Source organism: Canis aureus, chromosome 28, assembly GCF_053574225.1.
Source record: "Canis aureus isolate CA01 chromosome 28, VMU_Caureus_v.1.0, whole genome shotgun sequence".
In the NCBI taxonomy this organism is placed as follows: domain Eukaryota; kingdom Metazoa; phylum Chordata; class Mammalia; order Carnivora; family Canidae; genus Canis; species Canis aureus.
This window is the reverse complement of record NC_135638.1, coordinates 15,070,529-15,090,000: the sequence shown is the minus strand read 5'-3', so window position 1 is coordinate 15,090,000 and position 19,472 is coordinate 15,070,529. Positions and strand designations below refer to the sequence as shown.

At 37.7% G+C, this 19,472-nt stretch overlaps 1 long non-coding RNA gene across 10 annotated transcripts in view; it reads right to left on the bottom strand.

The window, feature by feature from the left end:
• Positions 1–19,472, bottom strand: part of LOC144300456 (uncharacterized) — a 230,010-nt gene that overhangs the window by 186,970 nt on the left and 23,568 nt on the right. For 4 of the 10 annotated variants that reach the window (XR_013367088.1, XR_013367087.1, XR_013367091.1 and 1 more), the window contains one exon: positions 9,495–9,571. The exons of 5 other annotated variants lie outside the window; for them this stretch is intronic. This is a non-coding gene — a long non-coding RNA (uncharacterized LOC144300456). Of the gene's footprint in view, positions 1–3,703; positions 3,870–9,494; positions 9,572–19,472 lie in introns of those variants that run through there. One more of the 10 variants, XR_013367093.1, reaches the window with a different exon arrangement.

The following is a 19,472-nucleotide window of genomic DNA, read 5'->3' as shown; positions in this document are numbered from 1 at the left end:
TCTGTGGGAGGGTCTTGACAAGGTGGGGCTGGTGCAGGTTTGTTCCAGAAGGGCAGTTGTACCAACATGCAGCAGCTTGGAATTTGGAATAAAGCACAGCAAAAAGCTGCTGTCTAGGTTAGCTGCCCTCAGCAGGTGTCTCTGCCCCTATGCTAAGGGTCATAGGAACATAATGGCACCTGCCCACTCTTTTGTCCCCAGAGAGGCAATGCCACCTCTCCCAGAAGCACTTCAAGAAGGGGGAACAGTCCCTCCCAGTGTGTCCTAGATGATCCTCAGATTACACTGTCAGCTCCCGGGCTTCTACTTCTCCACAGGAGTATTGCAGTGCCCACTGGGCTTGACTCCAGCCAGGGCACAGACTTCTAAACTTCCAATCTTTGAGTTCCACTGTTTGTAAAAACTCACAATAATCAGTCCCTCTAGTTTTCCCAGTCAATAGCTTTGAGGAAGTGTTTTCCTTATGCAATCCTCTGTTTCTATCTATCTATCTATCTATCTATCTATCTATCTATCTATCTATCTCTTTTTTCCATGATCAGGGCTCCCTCCTCTCCACAGCACCCACTATCCTTACTTCCCCCAAATCATGTCTCCACACCTCCTATCTTCCACAATGTGGCCTCTTCTGTCCCTCTAGTTGTTCAGTTTGTTCTGTCGGTCCTCAGATTGATTTTATGGGTATTCAGAATGATTTTATATTTATTTAGCAGTGTTCAAGGGACAAGACAAGCCTAGGGTCCTCTACTACTCTGCCTATCCTAGCTCCACCCTTTTGTCCTATGTCTCCAAAGCACCTCAAACTAATAAGACACCATTGAAAATCTGACCTTCTCCTTGAAACCAGGTCCCCTTCTGTGGTTCTTATTGCTGCAAAGGACATCATTATATAGTCAGATATGCAAGATGAAGACCTACGAACCACCCTGATCCTTTCTCATCATCTGTTAGTTTTCTTTTCTAAACAGCTTTTTTTAAATCTTCTACTTAATTGTCACTTTATTTATTGTTTATTTCAAGTTTTAATTTAAATTCTAGTTAGTTAACATATAGTATAGTATTGGTTTCAGGAGTAGAATTTAGTAATTCATCATTCACATATTCTAAGTACCTTTTAAATTCATTCACTTCTTTCCATGCCAATTTCCACTGTCTCATTCAGCTTACTGTTATCTCTTACCTGGTATAAAACAATAGCCCAAACACTGATCTATCTGATTCAATCTATGGCCCATACTCACCTGCAGCCAGAATGACTTTTAAATACATATCTTTTTTGTTGTTATTGTTTTGTTTTATAATGGAGAAAATTAACAAGACAGGAAACAATAAATGTTGGAGAGGATGTGGAGAAAGGGGAACCCTCTTGCACTGTTGGTGGGAATGTGAACTGGTACAGCCACTCTGGAAAACCGTGTGGAGGTTCCTCAAAGAGGTAAAAATAGACCTGCCCTACGACCCAGCAATTGCACTGCTGGGGATTTACCCCAAAGATACAGATGCAGTGAAACGCCGGGACACCTGCACCCCGATGTTTCTAGCAGCAATGGCCACAATAGCCAAACTGTGGAAGGAGCCTCGGTGTCCTTCAAAAGATGAATGGATAAAGAAGATGTGGTCTATGTATACAATGGAATATTCCTCAGCCATTAAATACTTATCTTAAGCCCATATATTATGCTAAAGATAAAATCCAAGTTCTTAACCTGCCTGTAAGGTCATGCATAACCTGGCCCTGTCTATTCTTCCAGCCTCAATTTACTCCACTCTTCCCTTGCTGAATGCTTTCCAGCCTTACTGGCCTACTTAATTCACTGAGGGACCCATGGACCTATTTTCCAAAGGACCTTGCACATCCTGTTCTCTGCTAAGCATGTTCTTCCCCCAGTCTCCTGAAAGAATTTGCTTCTGCATAACCTTTAGACTCTCTCTCCAGAGAATCCTTCCCTGGATTCCTGATTTAGTCAAATCTTCTGATTATTTCCACATAAGCCTTAGTACCTACCATTCCTTCATAATACTTGCAGTCATTTTAATTTTCATTTATCTTGCAATTATTTTTGTTTGTTTGTTTGTTTTCTATTTCCCACACTAGAGTATCAACTCTATGAATTCAGGAAATATAACTATGTGTTCACTCTATATATCAGATACCTAGCATAGCCACATATGGGGCTCTCAATACATATTTGAAATGAAAAAATGAATAAGCAAGTTTTATACATTTCAAATATGTATTGAAAAATATGAATAAGCAAGTTTTATAAAGATATACAACTCTAAAACCCTGAAAACTGGATGCTAAAAAAAATCATAACCAATTGCAGTCATAACAAAATTGTGATTTTCAAGAACAATACTCTGAAACATTTTAATCTCACAATTAAATTTAATCTCAAAATTACTTGAATAAAAGAACAATAAATATCAACATTGTCTTTAGTTTTCTGCATAATAAAAGTACACTCCACGAAAATACGTTGGCCTCAATACCAACAAATTGGTATGAATCAATTCTAACCCAGGAGGATAATACGGCATTTTCCAGGTTATCTCACTACATGCTCAACATTCATTGTGCTTATATAAGAAAAAGGAATAAATAAAACTGCCTGCTATGGTGAGAAGAACTCTGATCTGTTAGCCAATTTCAGTTCTACCTACTTAGTTTCAGTTCTACCTCTAGTTAATATTTTGACACTGAAAAAGTTTCTTCAGGTTTCTTTTCTTGTTTTTTATTTTTTTAAGATTTTATGTATATATTCCTGAGAGACAGAGTGAGGGAGGGAGAGAGGAAGAGGCAGAGACACGGGCAGAGGGAGAAGCAGGCTCCATGCAGGGAGCCCGATGTGGGACTCGATCCCAGGTCTCCAGGATCACACCCTGAACAGAAGACAGGTGCTAAACTGCTGAGCCACCCAAGATCCCCTCTTCAGGTTTCTTATAATCAGTTTATAAGATAAAAAAAATTCATGATTCCTATTTCTATCACCTACAACAGTGTATGAATAAATGATTATTCTCTTTTCCGGGATACCTGCACCCCGATGTTTCTAGCAGCAATGTCCACAATAGCCAAACTGTGGAAGGAGCCTCGGTGTCCATGGAAAGATGAATGGATAAAGAAGATGTGGTCTATGTATACAATGGAATATTACTCAGCCATTAGAAATGACAAAAACCAACCATTTGCTTCAATGTGGTTGGAACTGGAGGGTATTATGCTGAGTGAAGTAAGTCAATCGGAGAAGGATAAACATTATATGTTCTCATTCATGTGGGGAATATAAATAATAGTGAAAAGGAATATAAGGGAAGGGAGAAGAAATGTGTGGGAAATATCAGAAAGGGAGACAGAATGTAAAGACTCCTAACTCTGGGAAACGAACTAGGGGTGGTGGAAGGGGAGGAGGGCGGGGGGCGGGGGTGAGTGGGTGACGGGCACTGAGGGGGGCACTTGACGGGATGAGCACTGGGTGTTATTCTGTATGTTGGCAAATTGAACACCAATAAAAAATAAATTTATTATAAAAAAAAATAAAATAAATGATGATTCTCCTGATGGTGCCAGGAGCTCTTTCAAGGGGCCTGACCCTATGGAATTCTAGGAGAACAACTGCTTAGAAATTACCTAATCATACAAATGGCCTCTGTTACATTATTGCCAGTGACAGAACATTTCAGAGCATGCTGTTTTGTTTTGTTTTTATTTCAGTTCAATCATAGGATATAACTTCAGGGGGAATGGTCCCACTGCCCAAAATAATACTTTCTATTTCTCCTGGCTTGGAGTCTGGAAAGATCATTGAGAAATTTATTTTGGGATTTCCAACGAAGTTACCATTGTTGAGGTCATGTTCTGATGCTCCCTCCATTCCAGCAATGATAGATAAAATATGAAAGGAGAAACATTAAAAAAATAGTTATGCTAAAACATGAGATAAACATGTCTGTTGGCCAGAAACAAATTGAAGTGGGGGCAAAAGTCATAAGCTTGTTGGATTCCAGATCTGGAAACATGCGGAAGCAAACTGGTTATTATGCAGGAAAATGGCAAAAGTCAGGAGCCAGAGTTGCTTAATGGAACTGAACACTAGATATAGTTTTGGAAGGTTACATAATGAAAGAGGTAGGAGATAGGATCTCAGATTAGAACATGCGCCAGGATATCCTATAACTCAGTGATTATAGTTGCATTATATCTCATATCATCTTACTTAAAGAACCTAAGCTTCCAGTTTAAGACTAGGCCATTTTCTCAGAGCCCTGGGCAACTGAAAACACTCTAAAAATATGAGGAACAAAATTAAAATTCAGGTGTCCTGCTGTTTCACTGCATCTGTATTTTTGAGGTAAATCTCCAGCAGTGCAATTGCTGGGTTGCAGGGCATTTCTATTTTTAACTCTTTGAGGAACCTCCCCACAGTTTTCCAGAGTGGCTGCACCGGTTCACATTCCCACCAACAGTGTAAGAGGGTTCCTCTTTCTCCACATCCTCTCCAACATTGGTTGTTTCCTGTCTTGTTAATTTTCACCATTCTCACTTGAGGTGGTATCTCATCGTGGTTTTGATTTGTATTTTCCTGATGGCAAGTGATGCGGAGCATTTTCTCATGTGCTTGTTGGCCATGTGTATGTCTTCTTTGGTGAAATTTCTGTTCATGTCTTTTGCCCATTTCATGATTGGATTGTTTATAGCAGCAATGTTCACAATAGCCCAACTGTGGAAGGAGCCTCGGTGTCCACCGAAAGATGAACACATAAAGAAGATGTGGTCTATGTATACAATGGAATATTCCTCAGCCTTTAGAAACAACGAATACCCACCATTTGCTTCAATGTGGATGGAACTGGAGGGTATTATGCTGATGGAAGTAAGTCAGTTGGAGAAGGACAATCATTCTATGGTTTCATTCATTTGGGGAATATGAAAAATAGTGAAAGGGAATAGAGAGGAAAGGAGAGAAAATGAGTGGGAAAAATCAGAGAGGAAGACAGAACATAAAGACTCCTAACTCTGGGAAACGAACTAGGGGTAGTGGAAGGGGAGGTGGGCGGGGGATGGGGGTGACTGGGTGACAGGCACTGAGGGGGGCACTTGATGGGATGAGCACTGGGTATTATGTTATATGTTGGCAAATCGAACTCCAATAAAAATATATTTAAAAAATTAAAATTCAGGAGAAACACTGATAGCAAATGAAATTTGGAAATGACTTTAAATATGTATATAATCTTCAAAGAGATAAATCAAGGAATAGCATCCATGAATATGAAATTAAAAGGACCATAAGTGACAGAATAAAAATATATACTAGGAATTCTAAGAATATATTTAATTGAGAAAACTTAAATTGTTGTGAAAGCTGAATAGAGAATTAATAAATAAATCTACATTTTTGGACATGTTTTGAATGGTTGAAAACATAGTAATATCACCCCTACTTTTGATGTTTACTGTTTTATACCAGAAACTTTCCATTAATTCATACTACAAATATTCCTTGAACACATTTTTTTTTTTGCCCTCAAAATGAACTTTTCCAAACAGCTTCTTTTTACCTTATGTGTTACCAAAAGCTGAAAGATGGAGACATGACTTCCTTCATTAAGTAACCACATTAAAATACAGGTGTCTGAAATATTTTTTACTGTTCTATTTTACCAAGTTTATCTTACAACTCCAAAATATATAGTATTGATCTTCTTGTGTTGAGAGAGGTTTTCATATTTTGATGCAGATGTTGTCTGTATTTTAGGAAACATTGAATTGGTTACTCCTAAATGAACCCATTTATTTTCCAAAGATTTTACTTTTCAACTTTTCCAGAGCCTGGAAAACTATATGCTTCCACCAAAATGTAAGTGCCTCAAGAACGAAGATTTTTGTCTTTTTTTTTTTGTTCAAGTACCTAGAATAGTACTTGGGTCATAGTAAACTCAATGGATATTTGTTGAAAAATCAGCTGCTTCTTAAAAAACACTTTTATTTTGAAATATAGCAGGAATTGAAGTGACTGATGTTTTTTATAACAGATCTCATTAAATTGGTTTAAATGCCATAAAAAGTTTCTTACATGTTTCTCTTTCTTAAGAATTTAATTCATATATAATAATTTGGATTATTTGGCAGAAGAAACTGTCTCAAGCTGACTTGAAAGAAGAATTTATTGTTAGGAGAACAGAGGTGTGCAATCCAGTTACGGAGAGGCAAGAGCACAATGAGATGTTCAGTCACCTCTGTGTCTGTTCCACTATAACATCTGGTTTTTTCTTCCTCGCTGCACTCCACTTTTCTCAACTTTTCAGATGCCATGGTGGAAAATGAGCCTTCACAATCTGTGACATTACATTCAAAGTTCTAGACATTAAAGCCGGAAGAACATGGGAAAATCTCCAAATTTCTGTAGACAGGCTCATTGTCCCAACGTGAGTAGATATTCACCCTTAAACCAATCAGGGGTGGCCAAACTGACCAGGAATAAGATACTTCATTATCATTAGAGTTTATGGGTATTTGATCAAGTGTCTTAGTCACAAGAGCTTCTGAGGAAAATTAGGGGGTTTTAGTAAAGCCAAATGAAGCTGAAAGACCTTCTAGATACAAGGTCAAAGTTTTTCCAATAAAGACAGATGACCTAATAATAACACTGTTACTGTTCGGCTCTGTGCAGTGGGAACCTGTGTATCTGGCCAACAAGATCTTGGAAAGTGCATCTCTCATGGAAGGCAGGTGACTGGGCATCTCTCAGTGTTAATATTATTTTTTCCCTTTTGTTTATTTTTTTTAAGATTTTATTTATTTATTTATTTATTTATTTATTTATTTATTTATTTATTTATTCCTGAGAGACACAGAGAGAAGCAGAGACATAGGCGGAGGGAGAAGCATGCTCCTTGCAAGGAGCCCGATGTGGGACTCGATCCCTGAACTCCAGGATCACGCCCTGAGCCAAAGGCAGACCCTCAACCACTGAGCCACCCAGGCACCCCTCAGCATTAATATTGTGTGGTTATTACTGTCAACAGCTGTCTCTCTCTCTCTGTCTTTGTATGTGTGTCTGCGTGTGCATGTGTGTATATATATATGTACCTGTGTGTGTACATACATAAATATACGCATGTGCATATATAAATGTATGCCTACATACACATATACACAAATGTGGAATAACAGGTATATAAATACATAGATCCATAACAATAGAGAAATGACTCTAAAACAATGAGGTCATCTAATCTATATATTTTAAACATTAAGAATAATTAAATGTTAGGGTCATCTGGGTGGCTTAGTGGTTAAGTGTCTATTTTCTGCTCAGGTCATGATCCCAGGGTCCTGGGATTGAGTCCCACATGAGGCTTTCTTCCTCTTCTACCTCTGCCTCTTTAGTAGCTTAATAATTAATTTCTAAGCAGTTTTCTAAGGAAAAATGCAGTTACATTTTTTTATTTAAAATAATATATCTGATCATATTTCTTTGGCAGTTCTACAAAAATCATATTTCTAAGTTGGAGAAAAATATTACATAGAAGTGGGACGCCTGGGTGGCTCAGTGGTTGAGAGTCTGCCTTCGGCTCAGGGCGTGATCCCGGGGTCCTGGGATTGAGTCCTGCATCAAGTCCCATATCGGGCCCCCTGTGGGAAGTCTGCTGTTCCCTCTGCCTATGTCTCTGCCCCTCTCTCTGTCTCTCATGAATAAATAAAATCTTTTAAAAAAATAGTTAAATTTTTGTTAAATTTAACAAAAACATTACCAGTCTTCTTAGTAATTAATATATTTCATTACAAAATATATGTGACTCTACAATATCTCTCTAAGTTTCAGAACAAAAATACTATCTAAAGTACTGATATTAGATCAACTATGGCATTCAAAAAATACTTTTCCAGTTCAGACATCTTTGATTGTCTTCCTTGATGAGAGAGGAACTGCTTAGCATCATTACATTTCAACCCTCACCTCCTGCTTACATTTCCATCTGTGATACTTGTATTATCTTTGCTTTGGATGAATGAATGGCATTCACATTCTGATCTGCTATAATTTTTCATTAGTTAATGTTGTTTTCATATTTTAGTGGATTAACTACCTCCCAAAAGAATTTAAATATTTAAAGTCATTTTACCATATTGCTACATGTTAAATTCTGTCTTTTAATATTAGTTCATATTTGGCTGGATTTCAAGATTGGTTTGTTTGTCTTTTTCTCCAGAGGGACTTATGGGTGCCATATGATTTTCTTCTTTGAGAAAGCCTCTCTCTGGCGTGTATTTATTTTTTTAAGATTTTATTTATTTATTCATGAGAGACACAGAGAGAAAGGCAGAGATACAGGCAGAGGAAGAGACAGGCTCCCTGCAGGAAGGCCGATGAGGGACTGGATCCCAAGACCTCGAGATCACCACCTGAGCCAAAGGCAGACACTCAGCCACCAAGCCATCCAGGTGCCCTTGTGGCATTTATTCTTGAAAAATGACTGGGATGGGTGCCTGAGTGGTTCAGTTGGTTGAGCGTCTGTCTTTGGCTCAGGTCATGATCTTGGGGTCCTGGGATAGAGCCCCAAGTTGGGCTTCCCTGCTCAGAAGGGAGTCTGCCTCTCTCTCTCCCTCTGCTGCTTCCCCTTCCCCCGCTCATCCTTTCTCTCTCTCTCTCTCTCTAATGAACACATTAAAAATATTAAAAAAAGAAAAAGAAAAAGAAAAATGACTGGAGTGAATACAATAAACTTTTTATCCCTCAGTACTTTGTAGACACTGCTGTATTGAAGGTTGCTATGGGAAAGAAATGAAGTCACCTAAATATTCTCCCATAATGGGTGGTATTTACTTTTTGACCAGGTGAATGAAGAATCTTTTCTTTATTCTTTGAATTCAATAACTTATCTAGAATATGTCTTAGTTTCTATAATTCTGAATTAATTTGTCTTTGTATATCGAGTCTTTTCATTGATCGATCTAGTCTTATCAGACAAATTTTAATCAAATGACTCTGAAAACCCTTTCCTTATTTAATTTGTTGAGTTCTCTACATCATGAACTTGCATTATCTCTGTGCTGTATTGTCCTTTTCTCAAATGTTAGAATGTTATATATTATAGCAGTTCATTTCATCTCTTTAGCTTTTTTCTATACTCTGTATGACTGGTGTGTGTACTTTAAACCTTGATAGATATTACTAGATCATACACCAGAGCAATTTATACCACTGGTTCCCAAATTGGATTTGTAATACCATTGATTGAATGGTAGAGTGTCAGGCCTCCTCTCATCTTCCCAAAATTATTTGGAGAAGGGAAACCTATATTTAATTAAATAAAAGCAAAAACAAAGAAATGAAAATTTCACAGGTACTTGGATTCTATGTCAGACTATAAATCACTGGCCTTTACCACTCTCTTTCTTATTCCCTCAAAGCCAGGGAACTTTTCTATGCCTCTCTTTGAATTAGCTGCCTATCTATATGTCAGCATCTGCCAAGATATACACTCACCATACAGTCAAGTTAGCTGAATAATATCTAATGGAATCAAGCAGTATCACAGCCAGAGCGCTCTCCTCCATGAATATCTGAGAGGAACAATAAGGAATACTCTTAACATATGGAAAGAATCAGATAGCTGAAGATACCAGGAAAAACATCATCCTCTTCATAATTTTGCCTGGGCCGTATTTTCTGATTATCATAGTTATCTACTATTACTGAAGAGATATCACAGTCATTATCTTTTATTAGATATTTATCTATGCTTTATTAGAATATTTATCTAAAATTCCAAATAAAGTGAAAGGCTAAGGTAACAAACCATTCCAGTTTTGATTCAAAAGTTAACAGCATTGCAAAGAGAACTTTTTTCAATTCTTTGAATTATTATATTTTAATCTCATCCAGAAGAGGCAAGAGGTCAAACCAGGAAAACATGATGTACTTCTTGGCCAGGATTCCATATTGCTTGAACTGATTGGGTCTTGGGGTCGTGTCATTCCATGTTTGCATGTGACCTTTCAGGACATTTGATTTATTGGATATGCTTAGCTCTATTATTCATGTGATAACATTGAGGCTGTAAACACAAGCTGTTCATATCATTTCCCAACATGTCATCAATCAAAGTTCCAGAGACACCCCTGTCCTGGAAAATGCACAATAGTCCTCTGCCTCAGCCCTGGTAAGAAGGTTTAGAAGATGACCAGTGCCCAGATTCCCTCACTGAGTCAATATGCTTTCAATTTTCTGAAGTTTAATTTCTCCTCAAGAGAAAGTTTTCACATGTTATATCTAAAGTCAACATTGCCCTAGAGATAGGTAGACACAGGAAAAAGAGATGAAATCAGAATCACAGAAAGCCTAAAGCCAAGTTTTCCTTATTCAACTGTCTGATGGCTTGCATCATTTTTCAAATTTTATTTTTACTCAGAATCTTGACCCTTACCATTTTAGTATCCCTGGAGCAAGTATACATTCTAAGCACTACACGTCTGGAGACGTGCAGGTGGTGTTGAGCTGAAACATACGGACCTGAATTCAAATCATAGTTCTGCCACTTGCTATATCTGTAAAATGTTGTGCAAGTCATTTAACTGCCCTGATACCAGTTTTCTTAAATGTGAAAAGGGGATAACTGAAAAATAATAAAGATGAAGATGATAAAGACAATGATAAAGATTCCCGTTACCACTTCAAATCCTGACAGTTATTTGTGCTTATTAGAAAGCAGCCCTTCTTCATCCCTTCACTCTGTATTAATCTAAGAAATGTGTAATATTTTGATTTTGTTAAAATAAGCCATTGTATAGTCATCTGATGGCAAATTGACATAAATGTGGTGTGATATCTATGATAAAAATAATGCCTTTTGGTAGGGTGCCCTCATAGAGTGGATGACTTACACAACGAAATTCAACAACCCTGAAGAATGTGTGACATAATGTGTCTAAAGTGTCCAATATGGAATATATATTGAGCATTCAAAAAATGTTGCCCATTACAATCAAAGTACTTGTAATTTGTTTTCCTGTGCCAAGAATATCAATGAGATTCTCAGAGAATATTTTTTCTTCTAATATTTTTTAAGATATGACCCTATGAGTCCATTGCTTTCTGTAGAAATCAGAATGAACTGGAAGATGTTGGAGTTAGAGATTAGCAGTTAGACGGAGATTAGCAGTAGACACGATAGGAATAGATCATGTCATCCAAATTCAGGCTGTTTGGGGTAGATAGTACTATATTTTAGAAAAAACTCCCAAGTAGCAGATGGTAAAGCAGAGTGTGAAGAGATTTAGTGTCAGACAGACCTAAATTTGGATTACGTAACCTTATGAAATAGCACCATTATCACCACCTCTACCAATATTATTATTATCACTACTTTACAAATAAAAACAAGACTTACTACTTGGTCACAATCACACAAAGAAAATTTAATGGATCCAGGATTCAAAGCCCAGATCTTTTAAACTCTAAGGTTTTTGTTCATAATCACTGCTCTTTCCTACCCGAGCAGGAGATGCTAAGGAGCTAGGGCAGAGGCAATAGTTATGGATAAGAAGACATATCAGAGAGAAGTGTAAAAGGTAAAAACACTTAGACCTGAGCGAGATAATGGAGAAAGAAGGATCAGACATGATTTCTAGATTTTAGCTTAGGTGACAGCACAGATCATGTGTCTCTAACTGAAAAGAAAAACCTGAAAGAATAGATGTAGAAGGAAGAGTTTAACTTTGATTTTGTATGAATTTTAGGTACCTGGGAAACTTCCCAGTAGAATTGTCCCTTGGCAATTTTATATTTTGTTCTAGAATATTTGGGGAGAAATCAAGATTAGAATATATATTTGGAAGTCACTGCATATGGATGATAGTGACTAAGACCATTTAGAAAGATGTTGTAGAATTAAGTAAGAAGTGCACTGGGACTGCCCCTGAAGGACTCGTTTTCCCTGGGAATTGAGTAAGTATGACCGTGGAGGTAGAATTAACACTGGGAAATTGTAGTGTTAACAATGGTAAAATAAATAAATAAATAAATAAAAATAAAAATAAAGAGAGAGAGAGTTTAAGGAGGCAATAAGTCACTGGCAAAAAGAGATTAACAAGGGGAAAAGGAGCTGACCACGGACAAGAAAAGGAATTAACCAATGAGAAGGGCCAGCTTAAATGAGAAGTCACAGTGTTGAGGTTCAGGGTAAGACATTTAAGTGCTGGCTGGACCATGCCTATCTAAGAGTTTAAAGAGTTTAAAATGGAGATTATATGCCAGTGGGGGGGGGGGGACATTAAGACTGGAAAATTCTCCATGAGTTTGGGAAGCACAGGAAGTTGAGAGCAGTGTGTGGAGCATAAGAACTTTAAATTCCACACATGAAGAAATATTTGGATGATATTAAAGTTCAGGTATAACTTTACTGGTCAAGGAATTATGTATAGTAAAAGTTAAGTTTTAAAGAGTTAAGGAAGCTAAGTATTGCCATTATGCATATGGAAATCTTCCAGGAGGGAGGCTGTCCTTGTGCTGGTCAGGACAACCATGAGTTGAAGGCCAATGTCTACAGATGGATGACACCAAACCTGGAAGAAATGAGCATCATAGCAGGAAGGTGTTCTGTAAGATGTCATGGGAATAAGAGTTTGAGGCAGCAATGGATCTTGGAAAATGTACACACCAATTGTGGCCTTACCTAAATATAGGAGATTAAACCTGTTGTTTAGGAAAATAAATATGTTTTGCTTTGGCTGAGAGGGGAGGAAAGATACTAGAAGAGGTGAGGAATTTAGGGGAGTTCATTAAAGACAAAACATAATATTCAGAGGAGGGGGAGATACCAACACAGGGATAGGCTGGAAGGAAAGGTAGGGGAGTAGAGGGGTGGAAGGAGGAGGGACACAGGGCCAGGGTAGCCTGTCTCTCAGGCACTAACTGAGAAACATGAAAGTGAGAAGCCTGGAGAATTTTTCTGGTCTCAAATTTCCCAACTGTGGTAAAAGTTGTTTGGGGGCTCAAAAACAACTTTTGGTAGAGAGAGCACCAGGTGATGTACATCGTAGGTTTCTCCTTGCTGCCTGTTGAGACACTATGTGTGGATTCCCGGGAAGGCGGAATGGGACAAGATACTTGAAATCAGAACATAGGTTCAAGTGTTCCTAGCCATACTATAGCATGCCCAGTTGCTTCTGTTTGATATTGTGGGAAGAGCTTAAAATTGGAGTCAGATAAACCTGGATATAAATACAAACTCCACAAATTTTGGAGCAATGTTCAGTGGTTTGCTAAACTTCATAAACTTCCTTTTTATCACTCACAGGGTTGCTATGATGAGCAAATAAGATAACATCCAAGAAAAGCTGGTCAGTCTATCAAAATTGAGGTCAGCTTTTGAAACTCAATTAATGCCTCTCCTAAGTATCAGATAAGAGGGACAAATGGCTAGGCTTGCCGTTTTCATGGTATTTCACGGAAGACTATTTGGCCTTAGACAAAAACAACACAATGTTTTTTAATTAGCTCTACTGCTAGAAAGCTTTGTTCTCAGAAAGCTGGCAACAGATGCTTGTTAAATGGCCCCACAGATTGCTCCAGATCATCCTTTATCCTCCACTCTCTGCACACACGTGGGGCCTGTCTTTGCTGTTGGGTGCCTTTCAAGGGATCAGAAGCCGCCACTACTAGCACCACCACCACCTCCACCTCCACCACTCTCACTGCGGGCAGCAGTTTTGTTGTTTGAGCCTCGTTCAGAAAAAAAGTAGTTCGGTGCTCAGAGAAACCAATGAGAGTGAGAGAAAGCTGACTGTATTTGGGAAACACTGTGAACGTACCCAGTTCTCTGTTTCAGGGGCTACTGTAGCGTTTCCCCCTGGTTGTAGACTGACAGCACAGCCACCATGTGTTCACTTTTGTGAACAAATTCCCCATGCCCTAACCTCTGCACAGAGGCCCAATGGCAATTTTTTGTACCACACAAGGGAAATCAAAATTTATTTATATTGAGAAACTCCCTGTTATGGATTGAATTGTATCTCCCCCCATACCCCCCTGCAAATGTATATGTTGAAATCTTAACTCCCAACTTGAATATCAATGTATTTGGGAATATCATCTTTGCAGATATAAAGACAGATCCTTAATCCACTATTGTGAGTGGTCCTTGTAAAGGGGGGAGTTTGAATACAGACACACACATGAGGAGATGATGCCATGTTAAGGTGAAGGCAGCGACTGGGTGATGCTTCCACATGCCCAGGAACACCGAAGAGTGCTAGAAAATCACCAGAAACTAGCATAGAGAGACATGGAACAGATTCTCCACCACAGCCCTCAGAAGGAATCAACTTTTCTGAGACCTTGATCTTAGATTTCTGGCCTCCAGAGCTGTGAGATGATAAATCTCTGCGGTTTAAGCTATCCAGTATATAGTACTTTTATTTTTTTGGTGGTACTTTTTTATGGCAGCCCTAGCAAATGAATACACTCCTCACACCACCCCCATCCCCACCTGCACATTGAAATCACTGATAGTAAAATGGGATAATATCAAGCCAGGAAGCTCCATGACATGTTGTGATTGTTTGCCACTATGCCCCTTAGCACCTAGAACCATGCATAGTACAGAAGAGGTAGTCAACAACTGTTTTTTCAGTGACCTGTTAAATTTATTCAACCTACATGCCAGTTAACTCACACATGATTTTTAACAGTTTTTTCAACAGTTGTGTAAGTCAGGCACTGTTAACCTCACTTTTATAACTATAGAAAATATGATTTAGGGGGAAATAATATATAAGACAGAATAAGCATAGACCATAGAATAGAAAACACATTCGAGATCTGGCTCCATCAGTCCTGGTATGATTATAAGCTATTGGTTTAACCTGTGTGAGCTCATTTCCTTCATATGTAAAATGGGGAAGATAATAAAATATGCCTCAAAGGATGCTCATGAGAATGAAATAAGATACCCTATGAGAAGCCACATGGAATAGACAATACATAAAATTTAGTCTTTTTAAAAATTTTATGTGAGACAAACCCTTAACATAAGACCTGCCTTTGGAGAAATGTCTTTTCATGTCTTCTGCCCATTTCCTGACTGGATTGTTGGTTTTTTGGGTGTTGAGTTGATAAGTTCTTTATAGATCTTGGATACTAGCCCTTTATCTGATATGCCATTTGCAAATATCTTCCCCCATTCCGTAGGTTGTCTTTTAGTTTTGTTGACTGTTTCCCTTCTGTGCAGAAGCTTTTTATCTTGATGAAGTCCCAATAGTTCATTTTTGCTTTTGTTTCCCTTGCCTCTGGAGATGTGTCTAGCAAGAAGTTGCTACAGCTGAGGTCATAGAAGTTGTTGCCTGTGTTCTCTAGGATTTTGATGGTTTCCTATCTCACTTTTAGGTCTTTTATCCATTTTGAATTTATTTTTAGGCATGTTGTAAGAAAGTGGCCCATTTTCATTCTTTTGCATGTGCCTGTCCAGTTTTCTCAGCACCATTTGTTGAAGAGACTGTCATTTTCCAATGAATATTCTTTTCTGCTTTGTCGAAGATTCATTGACCACATAGTTGTGGGTCCATTTCTGGGTTTTCTATTATATTCCATTGATCTCTGTGTCTGTTTTTGTGATAATACCATATTGTCTTGATGACTACAGCTTTGTAATATAACTTGAAGTCCTGAATTGTGATGCTTTTGGCTTTGATTTTCCTTCTCAAGATTGCTTTGGCTATTCAGGGTCTTTTAGGTTCCATGCAAATTTTAGAATTTTTTGTTCTAGCTCTGTGAGAAATGCTGGTGGTATTTTGATAAGGTTTGCATTAAATGTGTAGACTGCTCTGGGTAGCATAGAAATTTTCACAATACTTATTCTTCCATTCCATGGTATGGAATATTTTTCCATTTCTTTGTGTCTTCCTTAATTTCTTTCATAAGTTATCTGTAGTTTTTAGAGTACAGACCTTTTACCTCTTTGATTAGGTTTATTCCTAGGTATCTTAATAGTTTTTGGTGCAATTTTAAATGGAATTGATTATTTTCTCTTTCTTCTGTCTCTTGTTAGTGTATAGAAATGCAACTGATTTTTGTGCATTTATATCCGGCCACTTTACTGAATTCATGTATCAATTCTAGAATTTTTGGGTGGAGTCTTTTGGGTTTTCCACATAGAGTATCATGTCATCTGTTAAGAGTGAGAGTTTGACTTCTTTTTTGCCTTTTATTTCTTTTTGTTGTCTGATTACTAAGGCTAGGACTTCTGGTACGATGTTGAACAATTGAGATGAGAGTAGACAACCTTGTCACGTTCCTGACCTTAGAGGAAAAGCTCTCAGTTTTTACTGAAGGAGAATGATATTTCCTCTGGGCCTTTCATAGATCGCTTTTTGATATTGAAGTATGGTCCCTCTATCCCCACACTGTGGAAAGTTTTAATCAAGAAAGGATGCTGTATATGGTCAAATGCTTTTTCTGCATCAATTGAAAAGATCATATGGTTCTTGTCCTTCCTTTTATTTAACGCTGTGTATCACACTGAGTGATTTGTAGATGTTGAACTGCCCTTGCAGTCCAGGAATAAATCCCACTTGGTTGTGGTGAATAATCCTTTTAATGTACTGTTGGATCCTATTGGCTAGTATCTTGGTCATAATTTTTACATTCATGTTCATCGGGAATATTAGTCTGTAATTCTTTTTGGTAAGGTCTTTGGCTTATAGGTCAAGGTAATGTGGGCCTCATAGAATGAGTTTGGAAGTTTTCTTTCCATTTTTATTCTTTGAAACAGTTCCAGAAGAATAGGTATTAGTTCTTCTTTAAATGTTTGATAGAATTCCCCTGAGAAGCCATTTGGCTCTGGACTCTTATTTGTTGGAACATTTTTGATTACTGCTTCAATTTCCTTGTGGGTTATGGGTCTGTTCGGGTTTTCTGTTTCTTCCTGTTCCAATCTTGGTAGTTTATAAGTTTCTAGGAATGCATCCGTTTCTTCCAGATTGCCCAATCTGTGGTGTATTCTTACTCATAATATGTTCTTAAAATTGTTTGTATTTCCTTGGTGTTGGTCATGATCTTTACCCCTTCAGGCATACAGATGGCCAACAGACACAATATCATTAACTATAGGCATAATGTTGTACAGCAGATCTCTAGAATTTATTCATCTTGAGTGCCTAAAATGTATACACACTGAATAATAATTTACCCATTTCTCCTGCCACACCCTCTCTCCAGCAATGACTATTCTACGTTCTGCTTATGAGCCTGACTATTTTAGATTTTTCATGTAAGTGAAATTTGCTACAGACAAATCTGTAGCATTTTTCCCTCCATGAAACTGGTCTATTTCACTTAGACTAATGTCCTCCAGGTCCATCCATGTTGCAAATGTCAGGATTTCCTTCTTTTTTAAGATTGTGTGTATATACCACATTTTCTTTTATCATCAAAATCACACAGGTTACTAAACAGCTGAGCCAAAAATGAAACTCTGATCCATTGCCTCCAAGCCTGGATTACTCCCTTTAGAGCAAGCCATAAGATGGCATACTAGTCTATTCTTTTATCAAATGATTGACCTCTAGGATTTAAAGCCCCATTTATAGTGATATGGACTTAAACTTTCCACCTTTCTTCTGGAAAGATTTCACATGATTGAAAAAGCTTTGTCTTCTGGAGCAAGGAGCCTCAGCATGAGAGAAATATAAAATGGAAGACGAAGTAAAAATGAACTTTGGTGGAGGATGACTGGATCTCAGAGTTGTTAGTTTGAGCCCCATGTTGGGTGTAGAGATTACTTAAAATTAAAAAATCTAAAAATAGTGAGCAGCTGAATCAGGACCCATTGACTAATAACACATGCTTTGCAAAGTTTGATGAATTGGTCCCCAAAGTCCACAGTGGCCCACCTCTTTGAAGAGGCAGCTCAGCCAAAGGCAGAGAAGCTTCAACCTTCTCCTAAAGTTTTGTTCCAGATCTTACTAAAATGAAAGGATAAAGTTTCTTGGGATCTGGGTACATTCCCACCATAAAATAAGTAAAACCTTTCAACTTCGCTTATTTTCATGCCAAAAAGCAACCTGTTTAAATACATCAGTGACCTTTCATTACCCAGGATCCTTCTTTTTGCCAGGAATTCTCTTGTAAAAGATGACTAAGACCAAAATTCCAGCTCTTGGATGCAAACGGGTACAGACTGATATAGTTATGAGTCACAGTCAAGCTCAGCCAGAAAGAGAATACAGCCTGCTTTATTGTTTAAGTCAAGCATGACATTTGAAATCCAAAACATATATTGAATGATTTTATCTTAAAAATTTGAGCTAATGCACATTTAAGGAAGGCTCACTGAACAGATGAAGTATTTGATCATGGCTTTTCATTTCTCTCTAACATATGTTTATGCCCAAGAAGTTTCTATCAACTCAGTACTTGCAACAACCCTGCCAAAATTAAAAGAAAAGAAGATCATCCCATACTTATAAGATGCTTTTTTCTTTGCATATCAATAAGTCCTCTTTCAAGTTGCTATGTTTCACTTGGTGCCCAAAATAGAGCTCCCCAAAACACTTTAGAAAATGAGCTCTCTTAGAGAGTTGAGAACCTACTGTTAATCATTGCTTTCTCCCTGAATGTGCAAAACATGCACATCATTCTCTTTTTCTTCCTACCCATTGGCCTCCTCCCTCTTGCATTTTGATTTGGCCCATTGTTACAACTTCCATCATCCTGATTTTAAGATTTCACAGGTGGAAGATGTATGGCTGTGGAATACTGGTACTCCTTGTTTCATGATAGATAATGGGTTTTCATAAATTCCATAAGGAAAATGCTCATTGAATTTTAAAAAAATATTTTGTCCAAAAATTACTATTGCCTTGCTGATGCTGAGAAGAAATGTGGGCATTAAGGAGGGCATGTGATGTAGTGAGCACTGAGTATTATATGCAATTGATGAATAACTGAACTCTCTACATCTGAAACTAATGATACACTATGTTAATTAATTGAATCTAAATAAGATAAGGTTGTTTGTTTGTTTGTTTGTTTGTTTGTTTTTTTAAAGGAAATTCTATGACAGCACTGGAATTAATGCTCCTCCTGGGTCTAGCCTCCTAAAATGAAGACTTAAATAATTGATAACGGGTTTGGGTGTAGGAAAAAATTCAGCAGTAAAAGAACATCTGCAGAGTGTTATATGTTAAGGGATGCTATTGATAGACTATTCCAGGCTCCTGCCTGGTGAATGAGCAAGGGAGTTAAATCTTGTATATCTATAGAGGTTTAATTTTAAAAATGATTTTCTCTATCCCTCTGTGTATATGTATATTTGTGTCACTCCAGTATTTATTCTTGTAAATAGCAAGTTAGGCTTCTGAGTGTAGTACAAAAAAAGCAGTGACAGTGAGAAACAATATATGTATTCATTCAACTCTAACTGGTATATCCCAACTTTCGCCAGCTTTTAAGAAAAAATTAGTTCAT